General features: G+C 42.0%; 1 protein-coding gene across 5 annotated transcripts in view; it reads right to left on the reverse strand.

Annotated features, from left to right (window-relative positions):
- The window catches only part of LOC137437568 (zinc finger protein 800), a 155,725-nt gene that overhangs the window by 90,773 nt on the left and 48,577 nt on the right, over nt 1-16,375 (reverse strand). The window lies entirely within an intron of this gene.

Genomic DNA, 16,375 nt, shown 5'->3' on the forward strand with positions numbered 1-16,375 from the left:
ATACAAATAAGTTAACAGGCTTTCTACACCATCAAATTATACCAATACAGCTCTACCACTTGCTCCTGTCATTCCATTTTCACCATGAGAATGTGAATCAAAGAAATATAAAGTGTCATTTCTCAGAAATACACATGAACAAATCGAACCAACCATAAGTAAACTCATAGAATGGTTAAATTCAAAAACTGCATTCAGTTGTCCATGTAATGTCCTCATCTGCATCTCAGTCCGAGTAAGGAACCCAACCAACATTTCACCTTTTTGTACATTCAAGATACTTCTGTTTGTTTTTACAACATTTGGTAATTCTTCAATATTCAACAGTACATGTCTGAACGTACCTCGTCTTAATAGCATATCAACTTGAGACCGGTATATTCTGTCACCCTCTCTCAATACAGTATTCAGAAAATCTTCTGAAAAATCATAGTTTTCAAACACGTGTGCCAACATACCGAGACTCATGCAAGTGCATTGTCGATCACGATAATCTGAACTAAATTCTGAACTTGAAGCTTGACTGAAAGATGCAAACAAAATATTGTGACTTAGTACATTCAGATATGATTCCATTAGCCTCATGAGATTGAAGTATATTTGTCTTCTCATTCTCTGTTTTTGATAAACCTGTCTTGACTTTACTTGCATATGTTTCATTGCCAGACCTTGTCACCATTCCGGTGACGTTTGTATTCGTATAAGTTTCATTTTGAGACCTCATCACCATTCCGGTGAAATTTGTTTTCGTATTAAGTTCGTTCTGATCCCTGATCACCATTCCGTTGAAATCATTTTCCCTGATCACCATTCCGGCGAAATTTGAATCGTGCTTCACCATTCCGGTGACATTTGAATCGTACTTCACCATTGCGGTGACATATGAATCGTTCTTCACCATTGCGGTGACATTTGAATCGTTTTCCACCATTCCGGTGACATTGATATCCCTCTGATCTACGAATGCAGTTGAAGCAGTGATCTCACTGTTCAGCTGATTCCATGATGCAGTAGCGATACCACAAGATCCCACAATATTGCTCTGATCTCCAAATGGTGCAGCACGAGAGCCAGCGCTTTCACTATGCTCTTGCTGATTTGTCAATCCAGAACCAATATCATGCACTCTCAACCCACTCATTCCGTGCGCAGCAGCAGCACGTCTCTGACTAGCACTCTTCTTCTTCAGCTTCAGCATCCTGAAATTAAAATGATTTTTGTCAATTTCTATATATACATTTCAATTCCGTAAATGTTGTGTTCACTTCTTTCTCAGTTTCAGCATCCTAAATTCTTGTGCTTTTCTTAAGAGCTGAAAGAAATATGCCGGCCTATGGCAGCCATTTTGTGACAGATTGGGTTGACATGCGATAGCAACCTACCTTGTGTGGTAAGAGTCTCACACACCAAGTTTGATCAAAATCCATAAATATTTGTGGACGTTAAAGTCTTAACGTCGTTTCGGAGCTGAAAACAATATGGCGGCCTATGGTGGCCATTTTGTGACGGATCGGGTTGGAATGCAATAGCAACCTACCTTGTGTGGTAAGGGTTAAACATTCTAAGTTTGATCAAAATCTGTTAATATTTGTGGACGCTAGAGTGTTAACGTCGAAAAGTTAACGGACGACAGACGACAGACGACGACAACGACAGACGACGGACGCCGGAGGGTTCAGTATGTGATGAACTCAACTGGACGGTCGTCCAGTTGAGTTAAAAATGACATCACAATCACACCATAAAATCACATCACAAATTAACACCACAAAAAATGACACTGAAAAAAAATCACATCACAATCACATCACAAAATCACATCACAATCGCACCGCAAAATCACATCACAATCACACTGCAAAATCACATCACAATCACACCACAAAATCACATAACAATCACTGCAAAATCACATCACAATCACCACAAAAATCACATCAAAATTACACCAAAAAAGATCACATCACAATCACACCACAAAATCACATCCCAATCACACCACAAAAAATCACATCACAATCACACCACAAAATCACATCACAAATTAACACCACAAAAAAATCACACTGCAAAAAAAATCACATCACAATCACACCACAAAATGACATCACAATCGCACTGCAAAATCACATCACAATCACACCGCAAAATCACATCACAATCACACCGCAAAATCACACCCCAATCACACCGCAAAATCACATCCCAATCACACTGCAAAATCACATCACAAAATCACAAAACAATCACTGCAAAATCACATCACAATCGCACCACAAAAATCACATAAGAAGCACACCACAAAAAAATCACATAACAATCACCACAAAAAATCACACCACAAACACCACAAAATCACATAACAATCACACCATAAAATCACATAACAATCACAAAATCACACCACAAAAGATCACATCACAATCACACCACAAAATCCCCTCACAATCACACCACAAAATCACATCACAATCACACCACAAAAAAATCACATCACAATCACACCACAAACATCACATAATCAAACCACAAAAAATTACGTAACAATCACACCATCAAATCACATCACAAATTAACACCACAAAAAAATCACACTGCAAAAAAATCACATCACAATCACACCACAAAATCACATCACAATCACACCGCAAAATCACATCACAAAATCACAAAACAATCACTGCAAAATCACATCACAATCGCACCACAAAAATCACAATAACAAGCACACGACAAAAAATCACACCACAAAATCACACCACAATCACCACAAAATCACATAACAATCACACCACAAAATCACATAACAATCACCACAAAATCACACCACAAAAGATCACATCACAAAAGATCACATCACAAAAGATCACATCACAATCACACCACAAAATCACATCACAATCACACCGCAAAATCACATCACAAAATCACAAAACAATCACTGCAAAATCACATCACAATCGCACCACAAAAATCACATAAGCACACCACAAAAAAATCACATAACAATCACCACAAAAAATCACACCACAAAATCACACCACAATCACCACAAAATCACATAACAATCACACCACAAAATCACATAACAATCACCACAAAATCACATCAAAATCACACCACAAAAGATCACATCACAATCACACCACAAAATCACATAACAATCACACCACAAAATCACATAACAATCACCACAAAATCACATCAAAATCACACCACAAAAAATCACATCACAATCACACCACAAAAAAAATCACATCACAATCACACCACAAACATCACATAATCAAACCACAAAAAATTACGTAACAATCACACCATCAAATCACATCACAAATTAACACCATAAAAAAATCACACTGCAAAAAAATCACATCACAATCACACCACAAAATCACATGACAATCACACCGCAAGATCACATCACAATCACACTGCAAAATCACATCACAGTCGCACCGCAAAATCACATCACAATCACATCGCAAAATCACATCACAATGGCATCAAATCACATAACAATCACTGCAAAATCACATCACAATCACACCACAAAAATCACATCACAATCACCACAAAATCACATCACAATCACCACAAAATCACATCACAACCACACCACAAAAAAAATTACATCACAATCACACCACAAAATCACATCACAATGACAACACAAAATCACATCACAATCACACCACAAAAAAAATCACAGTCACACCGCAAAATCACATCACAAGCACACCACAAAAAAATCACATCACAATCACACCACAATTCACATCACAATCACACCACAAATAAAATAACATCACAAAATAACACGACAAAAAAAACAACAATCACCACAAAATCATATCCTGCAATGTATCGTTGAGATAGCCTGCCATGTATCGTTTTTCGCCCTATCTCCCAATGGTGAAGAATCGCTTAAAAATTAAATAATTCTCATATACGAATCCACATTCATATCTTCACCAAAATCGAATCGAATAGTCCTTGTCAGCCACCCAACCGGTCCACCAAGTTTCGTCTAAATCCTTCCACAACTTTTTGAGATATCCTGCTATGTATCGTTTTTGGCCCTATCTCCCAATGATGAAGAATTACCTAAAAAATTATTGGAGCCCGATCCAAATCCTGATGTTCACCAAAATCTAATCATTTCGTCGGTGTCACATACGCTACATCCCTGCCAAATTTCGTCCGAATCACCAAATCTCTGCCAAATTGTTGAGATATTTTGTTCACAAACGGACAGACAGACAGACGAATGGACAGGCAGACATGGGTGAAAATATAATCTCCATCCACCTTTGGTGGCGGAGGTAAAAATGAAGTTTGTTCAAAATCTTTAAAGATTCCTCCATGGAGGAACGACCTTAAGAAAAATCTTTCAGATGAAGCTCCAAAAGACAATCCATACAAATGCTTGGTTTTTAAAAGCTCAGAGCAAGGTGTGGATGAAGCTGTGCTTCAAACTGGATCTCTTAGTAGGTAGGTGATATATTCAAATAGGTATCCCACGTCCTCAAGACAATCTGCCAATTAAGGCTCACCGATAAAAATTAAAATCTGTGGTACATAGAAGGCTACCCAAAAAGTTATCAGAGAAAAATCCTCATGCAATAGCCTAAGAGAAACCAACTTTATTTTAGCTTTCAATAGACAAATGAATACCATAGGTAAGAAGAAGAAAAATAATTCCTTCCTAATTATATATGCAGAGCAAAATATTGGAAGGAGAGAAAAACCTTGGCCTTTCTTGGACTAATACCAAGAATATTTTGAATGCCCCACATATCCAAATCCAAGTTCTCATTGAAGGACCATTGAATAAATTTCAAACTGTTTAAATTTCTTAATATGAGAGGCTAAAATAACATGATGATATTAATCCACTCAGGGTTTTAAATACTAAAGCAGGTGAAATTCCAAGTTGGATTACACTATGCTGGTTATGGCGTCCTCTGCTGGCTGCGGAATGTTTGCTCTGGCAATTTGTGCAGCCAAATGCACGACAAGATTTCGCCCCATCGGCCCCTCAATCTACCAGCAACAGAGAGTTTAAGGGGCACTGCAGGTCATTTTTGTTTTAGACATTATATTACATTATAAACTACAATGAGCAATCAAAGATTGCATACCCTAATCCAAACTTGTTTTGTGCGATTTTATAGTACGTATTTTATAGACGTACTCGCGTTCTAATCATACATACTTGAAAGAGGTACTCAGTTGAAGAAGATGAAGGAAAATAAGGTGTAAAATTGGAGTCTACAATGGCAAATGTAATGCTGACAAACAGACAAACAAACAGACCCAAATGCAATAACCTCTCCACTGGCTAGGGTAACGAGAACGGCACTCAGTTGAGCGCATACCTCTGCCAGGCTGAACAGTTTATGTTTGGTATCCCACTGATACGCCGGATGTTCTTGTCACCGAACCAAATCATCCACCAAATTTTGTCATAATAATCATCCAGAAAATAATCCATCCACAACTTTTTGAAATATCATGCTATATATCGTTTTTCGACATATCTCTCACTGGCCAAGAATCACTTAAAATGTTTATTTTTTTTAACTTTCAAATCCGGATCAGGATTCGTATCTTCACCAAAATCGAATTGATGCGTCGTTGTCCTGTGCACCAATTGTCTTCTGAATCAGTCCAAAGTTTATGAGATATCATGCTATATACAGTATATATTGTAACGAATTTGAGAAAGTGTAAAGAATGTGAGAATTATGGTTTTGTTGTGTGGAAATGTCACCCTCCGTAATGTAAAGAAAGGTCGAAGCTCGTCCTCTTAGTTAATTCAATAAACCTACACGCAGGGCACCATATATCCTTTTAAATAGTTAGTCCCTTATTCTATGTAGTTTAAGACTGTGTTTCCCAATAGTTTGACTCTTCATTGCACCGAATTAAATAAGAGTAGGTCCCATCTGCAAAGTGTCAGGTTTGGATGGTTTTCGCCGCAAATGGACTCCATTGAGCACGCGGTCGGTTGGAAGAAGAAAGGCGTGTCTCCACCTCGTCATAGAGGGGAGGAGTGAGTCGGCCCCGCTCATCCAACCCAGAACGAGGGGTTTGGCTTGAGAGGGCGGAGAGAGAACGCTTGGGGGAGGTTCGCAAAGGTTCAAGGGTGGGGCTTATATAACCCGCGGGAGACGCCCCCACCAGAGATGCGCTGGAGATGAGCAGGTGTGTCCAAGCCGCCGTGATACGTGCCGCGCTGCAGGAAATACGGACCGAGGAAACGCAAGGAGCGCGCGACGCAGCAGTGCGGAGAAAGGAACTTCGCCCGCGCAGTTTGGGACCGCGGGAGTTCGCACGACCGCGGCTCGGCTTCTTGATGGCGGTGCCTTCTGGCCCGACCGTGCCCAGTCCCCGCTGAACCTTCCTTGCCTCTCAAAGCCATCCATCTCCAAGCCATTCATTCCTGCCTGCATTTCCCCGTGTAAGTGTGAATGTTCGTCTGTCTTTCACGTTGTCCTGGGGTTTATTAATTAAGCTTGTATAGGTAAGCTAATGATTTCACTGTGTCTCCTGCTCCTTCCATTTCCCTGTATATAACCTTGACTGCTCTTTTTGCTTTGGCTTGTGTAAATAATTAATAAATCCTGTTATGCCTCCGTACTTCTTCTTCTATCTTCACATTCGGACGCTTTAGAGGTTTCCCAATTGGATGTACGCGGCGCGATTCGGCCAACGAATAAATCGGGTCTAGTCATTGGTAACCGGCTCACGGTGCAGTCCGCTTCGCTCGGCGCAACTAATCCATAGGCTGCGACCGTGAGCGGGGGAGTATTTCCTCGCGTGTCGGGGAGCGCTGGTATTTTAATAGGTAATAGGACAGTTTAGGCCTAATACCCTACCCAGCGTCGACCGGCCGTGGCGTCATACCCCCATGACCACGTCGGTCAGTCATATAAGCGAGGGGACTAATCCCCCCTTGGTAAGTGGGGAAGGCCGACGTTGGATTCCGTAACAATATACAGACTTCGCATTTAATATGGAATATTTTTTTCTGGCGGTGAACTTACTTTTCAAGATGTCTAGGTTCATTGGAATTATGTTGAAATTATTCTAGATTTTGTTAATGTAACCTTTAAAAGAAAGAAAAACCACATTTGACATTTCGAAACAAATAAATTGATCCTTGAAAGTGATGTAAACTGATATCGAACTCAATTCATGGACAGTACTGTGTTAAACTTCTGTACGTTTTCCAGAAGTATCTCTTTATTTTGCACATTAGCCAAAAATTTTTTTAACAAAAACAAAAGTTAAATTACGACTGGGATTACAGACAGTAAAATTACAGTTCAGGACTTCGTGTAACCTCCACGAGCATTCAGGAGAGCACGTACACGTTGAGGCATGCTGTTCACGAGATTTGCCAAGGTTTGGACAGGAATCGCTTGCCATGCAGTGACAACGGCCTGCTGCAATTCACGCACAGAGGTCGGCTGCTGGTCCAAGTGGTCGATTTGACGCATTAATTCTGCCCAAAAGTTCTCCATCGGATTCATATGTGGGGACATGGCAGGCCACTCCATATGCTCTACACCACGGTCAGCAAGAAAGTGTTGGATCATGCGAGCACGATGAGGCCATGCATTGTCATCTTGGAAGACAAAGTTTCCTCGAAAGGCTGCACAAGCAAATGGAAGCAATGTATCTTCCAGAATGGCCCTGTACTTGAACTGGTTCAGGTTTCCATTCAGAACAACCAGGTCAGTTTTGCCCCCTGCATGAAAAGCAGCCCAAACGGTCACCCCACCACCTCCAGCTTGGACTCTTGGCACTATACAATCTTTGTTGTAGGCTTCATGCACTTGTCTGCACACTCGGACGTGGCCATCTTGACGGTAGGCCAGAAATCTAGACTCGTCACTGAAGATCACGTGATTCCAGTGTCCTGGCTGCCATTTGACGGTGCTCTCTGGCCCACTGCAATCGGCGCTGGCGGTGTTGTCTGATCAGGCGTGGCTTTCTCAGGGGACGCCTGGCACGATAGCCTGCTTGAACCAGTCGTTGGTTGAATAGCCTTCTGGATACAGGCACATTTGCCAGTTGCTGCCACTCAGCCCCAAGCCGATTAGCTGACTTGGTACGGCCATTGTGGACTAACCGGTGCAGCTGGCGATCATCCCTCCTTGTGGTTCTGCGGGAACGTCCTGGCCTCGGTATTGGAGTAGGGACACCCCTCTGAGCATTTCGTTTCAGGATCTTTGACACCTGACCTTGAGTGATGCCATACTGCCGAGCAATAGCATGCTGTTTCATGCCGTAATTTCGTAAAGCCACCACTCCATGACAAACAGCATTGTCGAGTTGACGGACCATCTCCAGAGGAAGCGGCGATAACCTTTGGAGACATGCAGCAGTTGTTTTCCACTAATACAGAAGGCAACAACCCTTGTATACCCGACTGTGAAGCCAATCATCAAATGCACCTGTCCGTACATTTTGCCACGCCACCTGCGATATAATCCTGTTGTTGACTTCTTGCTGCGACAGACAATCAGTGACATGGTTTTTTAACAAATAAATCACCAAAGTGTAAAAGAAACTCACTAGATTGATATACTGAGTTAAGAAAGTAAACCCAAGTCAAGAAAAAAAAAATATTCCATATTAAATGCCAAGTCTGTGTGTGTGTATTATATATATATTATTTTTGTCCAATCTCTCAATGGTGGTGGGCTTGGGATCCTAAGGTCCTGAGTTTGAATCCCGTTGAATTAATGCCAGGTGGGGTCATCTTAATGCCAGGTGGGGACTCAGCCTGTCATCCTTCCGAGGTCGGCAAAATTAGTACCAGATCCCTGGTTATAGAGAAATTGCATCAGCGACAGACGCACCCACATAAAAATGATGCAACCAGCAGCCGGGTGGCTGCACACGAACCACCCACGACTTGAAAATTTCAAAAAATCTCGTATCCGGATCCGGAGCTTCACCAAAATCGAACAAATCTGTCCTTGTGACACAACCAATCTGTCCACCAAGCTTTTTTTCTAATCCATCCACATACTTTTGAGATATCCTGCTCACATACAGACAGACAGACAGACATACATACATACAAGGGTGAAAACAACCTCTGTCCACCTTTGGTGGCAGAGGTACAAAGTTGACATTTTTCATTCAAAGAAAACACACTCCATAGCACCTCAACCGCACTACCTCGAAAGTCTTTCATTTACGATTAGTTTTGTGTAGAGTAGTTTTAACACGTGGCACATCGAGTTTCAATATCCATTAGGTATCGATATTGGGTTCAACTCGTTGGTCTTTTGCAACCAACACAAGAGAATTAACCCGACAAAGCATACCTTCACAAGATTGTTCAATGGCCCTTCGAAGTGGCATACAATCATTGACACAGGTACCTCGGTTTCAGGACATGTGAGGAACACATAGGTAAGGTGCCCCAAGCTAAGTCCGACAAATGTTTAAGTGCAAGTTCATAAGAAACTGGGTTTTCTAAGGGACAGAGACATTTTCTCTGTCAAGAAAACTGGAGACATTTTCTAAGTGACAGGAAAGTGACACTGTCCTGCTGGAAAATAATGCCTGTGTCTGCTGGAATAGTGTACAGTGACCGGCCACAGATGTCCCATTGGTCTACTGCATTGCCCTTTACACTGACGGGCAATCTATAACCCAAAATAATCCAATCGCCCTTTACAAACCAATGTATAATCACCGAGCCATATTTCACAAGGACAGGGATCGGTGCAATATGGGAGTAATATTTCAATGGGAAATAATCTGACCACAAAACTGATGTTTCGCTGAAGATGAGCAAATGCGATTTGCACCGCTGATGTGGCCTTTCAATACAACAACACACAACATGCATTTTAAGGCCATTTTCCCTACTAGAGCGGGGGTTAGCCTTGCGGTTCCCATGACAATCTTCTCCATTTTGCCCTATTTTCTGCATCTCTCCTTGTTAACCTCCTTGCCCGCATTTCTTCTTCCACCATCTTTAGCCAAGTCTTTCTCGGTCTTCCCCATCCTCTACTTCCTTCTACATTCATTTCCATCACTCTTCTCAACCAGTCACTTTCATCCTTCTTCAACACATGACCAAACCATCTCAACCTGTTCCTCTTCACAGCATCAATCACAGGCTCTATTCTCATGATCTTTCGCAATTCATCATTTGTCTTCCTCTCTCTCAACGATACTCCGCACATCCACCGAACCATTCGCATTTCCACCCTTTCCAGCCTTCGTTGCTGCTCTACGTTCATGACCCATGTCTCGCTCCCATAAATCATAACACTTCTCACACATGCAGCATACACCTTTCCCTTCAGCTTCAAGGACACTCCCCTTCTCAGCAGCACGCCACTCAGTTCCCGAAACTTCTTCCATGCACATCTCACTCGAGCAACTGTTGCTGAGTCTGATCCACCTTCTCCATTCAGCATGTCTCCAAGGTAACAAAATGTTTTCACACCTTCCAACTACACGCTGTCTCCAAGATCCAACTCAACCTTTCCTCCATCTTTAGCTCCCTCTGTGCACACCTTATATTTGAATGTAGCTGCCACACTGGTTCATGACCCTCTCAGACTACTGCATTTTTGATGAACCCACTCAGCGCACATTGTACATTGAATGGAGTTCACTCCGACACCCTTCCTGCACAAAGCACATGGCCACTTCCCAGTTCTTTCCACCTCACGACATGCTTTAACACTTGCCATCACCTTTGTCTTTCCGATATTCACCTTCAGACCTTTTGTCTCCATATATTCCTTCCACTTGTTCATCTTTTCCTTCAGTCCATCCATACTTTCCGCAATCAACACCAGATCATCTGCATACAACAACTCCCACGGTAAACCCTCCTTTACGTTCTGAGCCAGCACCTCCATCACAGCTACAAATAGTAGTGGACTTAGTACCGACCCCTGATGCACTCCCACCTTCACCTCAAACTCACCACTGTTCCCATCCTTCGTCCTTACAGCTGTGTGCGCTCTTTTGTACATTGCCATCACTACTCTGATCAACCATTCCTCCACTCCTAACTTCCTCAATGCCCATGTCAATAGTTCGCGTGGAACCCTATCGAATGCTTTCTCCAGATCAAACAAACCCAAGAAAAACTTCTTCCTCTTCTCCATGTACTTCTCCTGCAACTGCCTCCCAATAAAAAGCACGTCTGTCGTTCCTCTTGCTGGCATAAATCCCAAACTGCATTTCGTCGATCTTTACCTTCTTCCTTATCCTCCTCTCCAACACCCTTTCCAATACCTTCATTCCATGCTCCAATAACTTTATCGCTCGGTACGAGCCACACTCCAGAGGGTCAACTTTCCCCTTGTATAGAGGGACGAGGGTACTCAGTTCCCAATCCACTGGAATGTGGCCTTCTTTCACCACCAGATTACAGATCTCTGTCATTCTCTTCACACCCCAACTTCCTGCTGCCTTCAACATATCTCCCACAACTCCCGTCGGCCCTCCCGCTTTTCTACTCTTCATTGCTTTTATCGCTTCCTCAACTTCCTTCTCAGTTATCTTCTCTGCCGGTCCTAAAACTGGGTTACTCTCTATGGTGCCATCCCATTCATTCTCTGTATTCAACAGCATTTCCATATATCTTTTCCATCTTCCTTTAATTCCATCTGGGTCCACAACGATTTGTCCCACTTCATCCTTCAAGCAACTCACCCCCATCACATCACACCTCACTTTCGCTATCTGCTTTGCAATCCTGAATACCGCTCTCTGACCCCCTTCCGAATCCAAGCATTCTCCGAACATTTTCCTACATGCCTCCTGCGTCTTTGCTACCTCTTTCTTTGCAGCCTGCTTGCCTGCCTTATAACTTTCATGCTCTGCTTTTTCTGCTCCTGTACCCTTCGCCTTCTGCCACTCCTAGAACTTCTTCCTCTTCTCGTCAATCCTCTTTCCAACTTCATCATCCCACCACCATGTTTCCGAGTGCCTCGGTGGTCCTTTTGTCCATCCACATACCTCACCAACGGCTCCCAACAGACTAGCTTTCATTGACATCCAACCACTTTCAAGCTCAACCACATCATCCTCTACCCTACTCAGCCTCTCTTTTAATGCCCCCCTTTGTCACCTCTTTCAACCTCCACACCTTCATTCTCGGTTGGTACTTCACCCGCCGAGCTCTCCTCGCACCTTTCACCCTTATGTCGCAGACAACCAAGTGGTGCTGCGAAACAGCCTCCTCCCCCGGGATCACCTTTGTGTCCCGGAGGTGCCCCCTATCTCGCATACGCACCATCAGGTAGTCAACGGTTGTCGTCGACCCACCTGACGTGTATGTAACAAGCTTATTATCCTCTTTCTGGAACTGAGTATTACAAATCAACAAATCAGCTCCATCAGCAAACTCCAAAATCCTTTCACCTTCTCCATTTCTCACACCATATCCGTAACCCCCATGAACTCCCTCAAAACCACCCATACTCCTTCCCACATGTCCATTTAGGTCTCCTCCTACCACAACAACTTCCTCATCTTTCCTTTCACGTTTTCCATCAGCTTCTCTATCGCACACCAGAACTTGTCCTTCTCTTCATCGCTCCGACCAACCTGCGGAGTATATCCCGAGATGAGGTTCACCAAGAGTTTTCCAATCATCATTTTCACCATCATCAACCTATCACTCACTCTAGTCACACTCACCACACTTGTCTACAAACTCCTCAGAAAACAGGACACCAACACCATGCACGCCTTCCGGGCACCCTTGCCACACAAACTTGTATTTCTGTCCCTGCCTACCCTTCACCATTCTCACACCACTTCCCTTCCATCTCGTCTCTTGCACACAACATATATATCAACTCTTCTTCTGACCAATACTTCCACCACTTCTCCTGATCTCCCTGTCATTGTCCCTACATTCCATGTCCCAAACCTCAGAAACCGATCTCCACTTCGGGCTGTACCCTGCCCATATGTAGTTGTAATTGTCATGGTTCTCTTTTTGAGGCAATGTTTTTATGGCCGGATGCCCTTCCTGACGCCAACCCTCTTCGTCACCTCTTACGACACACACCGATACGGTGTACCTATTCTAAACCAGGGTACACACCGGGAAATGTAATTGTACACACACCTTTCAATACCACCGTTTAGTATTGGCCCACTCCTGACACCAATTGTTACGGAACCCAACGTCGGCCTCTGTTCCCCTTGGAGGGGGGATTAATCCCCCTCTTCTATAACTGACCGACGTGGTCCCTGACACTGCCCAGCTACCCCCGGAAAGGCAGGTGCACAGCCCCGTTCGTACCACGGACAGATGTTAATTGCCGAGCGGTTTTTTAGCAACCGCGGCACGAACTATTAACAATTACTAGACCCGATTCCTGAAACACACCTTTCAATGCACCACTGTAATTGTGCTCCCATGAACCAGGCAAGAAAAGTTGTTGAGATGGTCTTATTCACTTTTCAAGCAAACATCTGAAGGCAATCATAAGGAATGATCTTTCAGACCTGCTGGCCCATCACAGTTGTGCAACCTGTTTCTGCAGCAAAATGATCTCTCATTGCCATTTGTCATGGATCATTGTCCTGTTCTGCTTCCAGTCGGAACTCTTGAACACCGTGTCGATAACCAATTTGGTCTAATAATGAACAGCTCGTGAGGAAAGTCCTGTCATGAGGAGCACGACGATTCTCTTGTTTGAACGCACTCAGATGTTGATAAACATGTTGTAGAGTTTGAGCAATGACACGAACAACCAAATGCATCAAGTCACCACATTCCATCCCAATGGTTTTCCATATTTTGCATTCTAATAAGAGTTTGTGGAACAGAAGACACACCGACATAATATGGACACAAATAGAATCATAAACACCATCAAGACAACTTTCTTCAACTTCACCAAACTTCACCAAGTCTGCATCCCAACCATTTATGGTTGGGCCAACTTTAATCATCTCTCATTTTGGTTTTGTAACAATCAGCAGATTTCATCACCAAATTAAAAATAATAAAGCAAGTAGAGTTTCATTCGCCCCCATGCCAAATAAATACGTAACATATCCTTCAGTGTGCGGCATTTCCAGGGTGCCTTTGGCACCTGGTGAGCCTTGCAGCACATGGAGACAGAATTGTGATGGAGCAGTGTACAATAAATTGATTGATTACTTGTGTAATTAAAATAAATAAATAATAATGCTAAAATAATTAATTTCTTAATCAATTGGCTAATAGCTTACATAAATGACCACTGCTTCATCCGAATCTGTAACTTTTTGAAAAGAAAGTATTTAATCGAAAAAAATAAATAATTTGTTGATCAATTGATTAATCAATAAATCAAAAATACCCTTTATAGCCAAATAACTTGGTCACTGTTGTGTCCAAATATCAGCTTCCTAGTTCAAAAGGTGCCTGAGATATTGCCGAGATTAAATAGAAAATAAATAAGTAATTAATAATTTAAATAAATAAATAATAATCATAAAATAATTAATTTCTTAATTAATGGGCTAATAGCATACCTAAACCACCACAGTTTTATCCGAATCTGTAACTTTTAGAAAAGTAATTAATTAGTTAATTAATCACATCATTAAATGATAAATAGATTATGAAATTAACCACTAAATCAAAAATAGCCTTCACAGCCAAATCACTTGGTCACTTTCGTGTTGAAATATCAGCTTCCTAACTCAAAAGGTGCCTGAGATATTGCCCAGATGAGAAAGAAAATAATTAAGCACTTCATAAATTAGATAATAATTAAGTAATCGTTCAGTTAATCAAAAATATTTTTTAAATACCATTTTGCCAAAGCACGTGCTCACTATTGTGCCCAAATTTCAGCTTCCTATCTCAAAGGATGGCTGAGATATCGCCTGGACAAACAAGAAAGAAAATAAGAAAGCAAGAAAAGAAACAAACAAAGGGAGTGAAAACTGAGTACTCCCTTTTGGCACACGTCATCGTCAGGCCTCCCTTCGGTGCCCGGCAATGACGTCATGCAGCGCCTGGAGATGGAATAGGTGCAGTGTACAATAAATCGATGAGAACAAAAGCTAACCAAAGTGCGAGATGAAGGAAGGACAAAATGCAGCTTCCAAATACAGTTTCCTTGTTTGATAAAAGGGTGAAAAAGCCCTGAAGATGCAATTTAACAAAAAAAATTCAATGACTTGCTATTGTTGTTGGAACCACATCACTTAGAGTTTAACCATACCACATATTGTTGAACAACCAACAAAAAAATACTTCCCAACACAGAGTGGATAAACAATCCGTTTTGGTTTCACTTGATTACAGACTTGGCCGTGCAGGTAAACGGATCCTTAAAGTGTACTTGTTCAAAAAGGGAGTCATTTCAAGATTAACTTCCTGTTTTAATCACAGAACAATAACATCACATAACCATTCTTTTGTATAAATAAATAAACAAACAACAGTGTCACATCAAAACTCAATTAAAAATCCTTCCTATTTTTGAAAACTTTAGACCAAACTGCACACGACCAAGCTTTAATCCTTTAGGGGCTTTAATTTAGAACCGAATTTCAAACTTGTGTTTCAGTCTGTTTACCTCCCTTACACGGTCATCAGGTGCACTCTGCAGGCGTTTAAATAGACCATCTCAAAGTTTGACAGAAGGTGGTGCTGACACTGACGATTGATTTCCTTACAGATCGCTCAAACCTAGATACATGAGCTGACGATGTTCAATAAACAAATAGGAATTTATAGTCTGGTAGAAAATTCAAAATCCTGATATGATCAGAACTCGATAACATTGTGTGTGATAACCGAATGATGGAATAACCGCATTTATTAAGTAAATAAACAACTGACTTTGCTTGTGGATCTCATATTTATGTAACAAAACTTGATTGAGTAGGACCTCCAACCCACCACTCACCTTTGTGCAATAGCGCACACTGACAATTCTTCGAGCAGCTTAGTAATGCAAAGAAATATTGTATTATGAAGGTAAAAATGCTGGGAAACATAGTAAATGCAAGTTTAGAGACTTTTAGTACAAAAGACAAAAGTAGTGATGCACAGAGCAAAAATCGAAGTTTGCAAATCAATAAACTCTGGTCTAATTTAGACGAGGTATGTACTATATTGCCAAAAGGATTGGGATGACAAGATGTGATATACATATATATATATATATGTTGTTGATCCATCTTTGGCAACAAGGACAGCTCGGACTATAGGTTTAATCAGGGCTTCTGGCCTGGCCACTGCAGATCTCAACGTTGTTGTCCTGCACCCACCGTGTCCCTCACCATGGTGCCCCACTGTGCCCATCGCCACAGCACCCCCACCATGCCCCTCATTGCAGCACCCCGCCGTACCCTGCCA

The sequence above is a fragment of the Myxine glutinosa genome, chromosome 12, assembly GCF_964187855.1.
Source record: "Myxine glutinosa chromosome 12, kmMyxGlut1.1, whole genome shotgun sequence".
In the NCBI taxonomy this organism is placed as follows: domain Eukaryota; kingdom Metazoa; phylum Chordata; class Myxini; order Myxiniformes; family Myxinidae; genus Myxine; species Myxine glutinosa.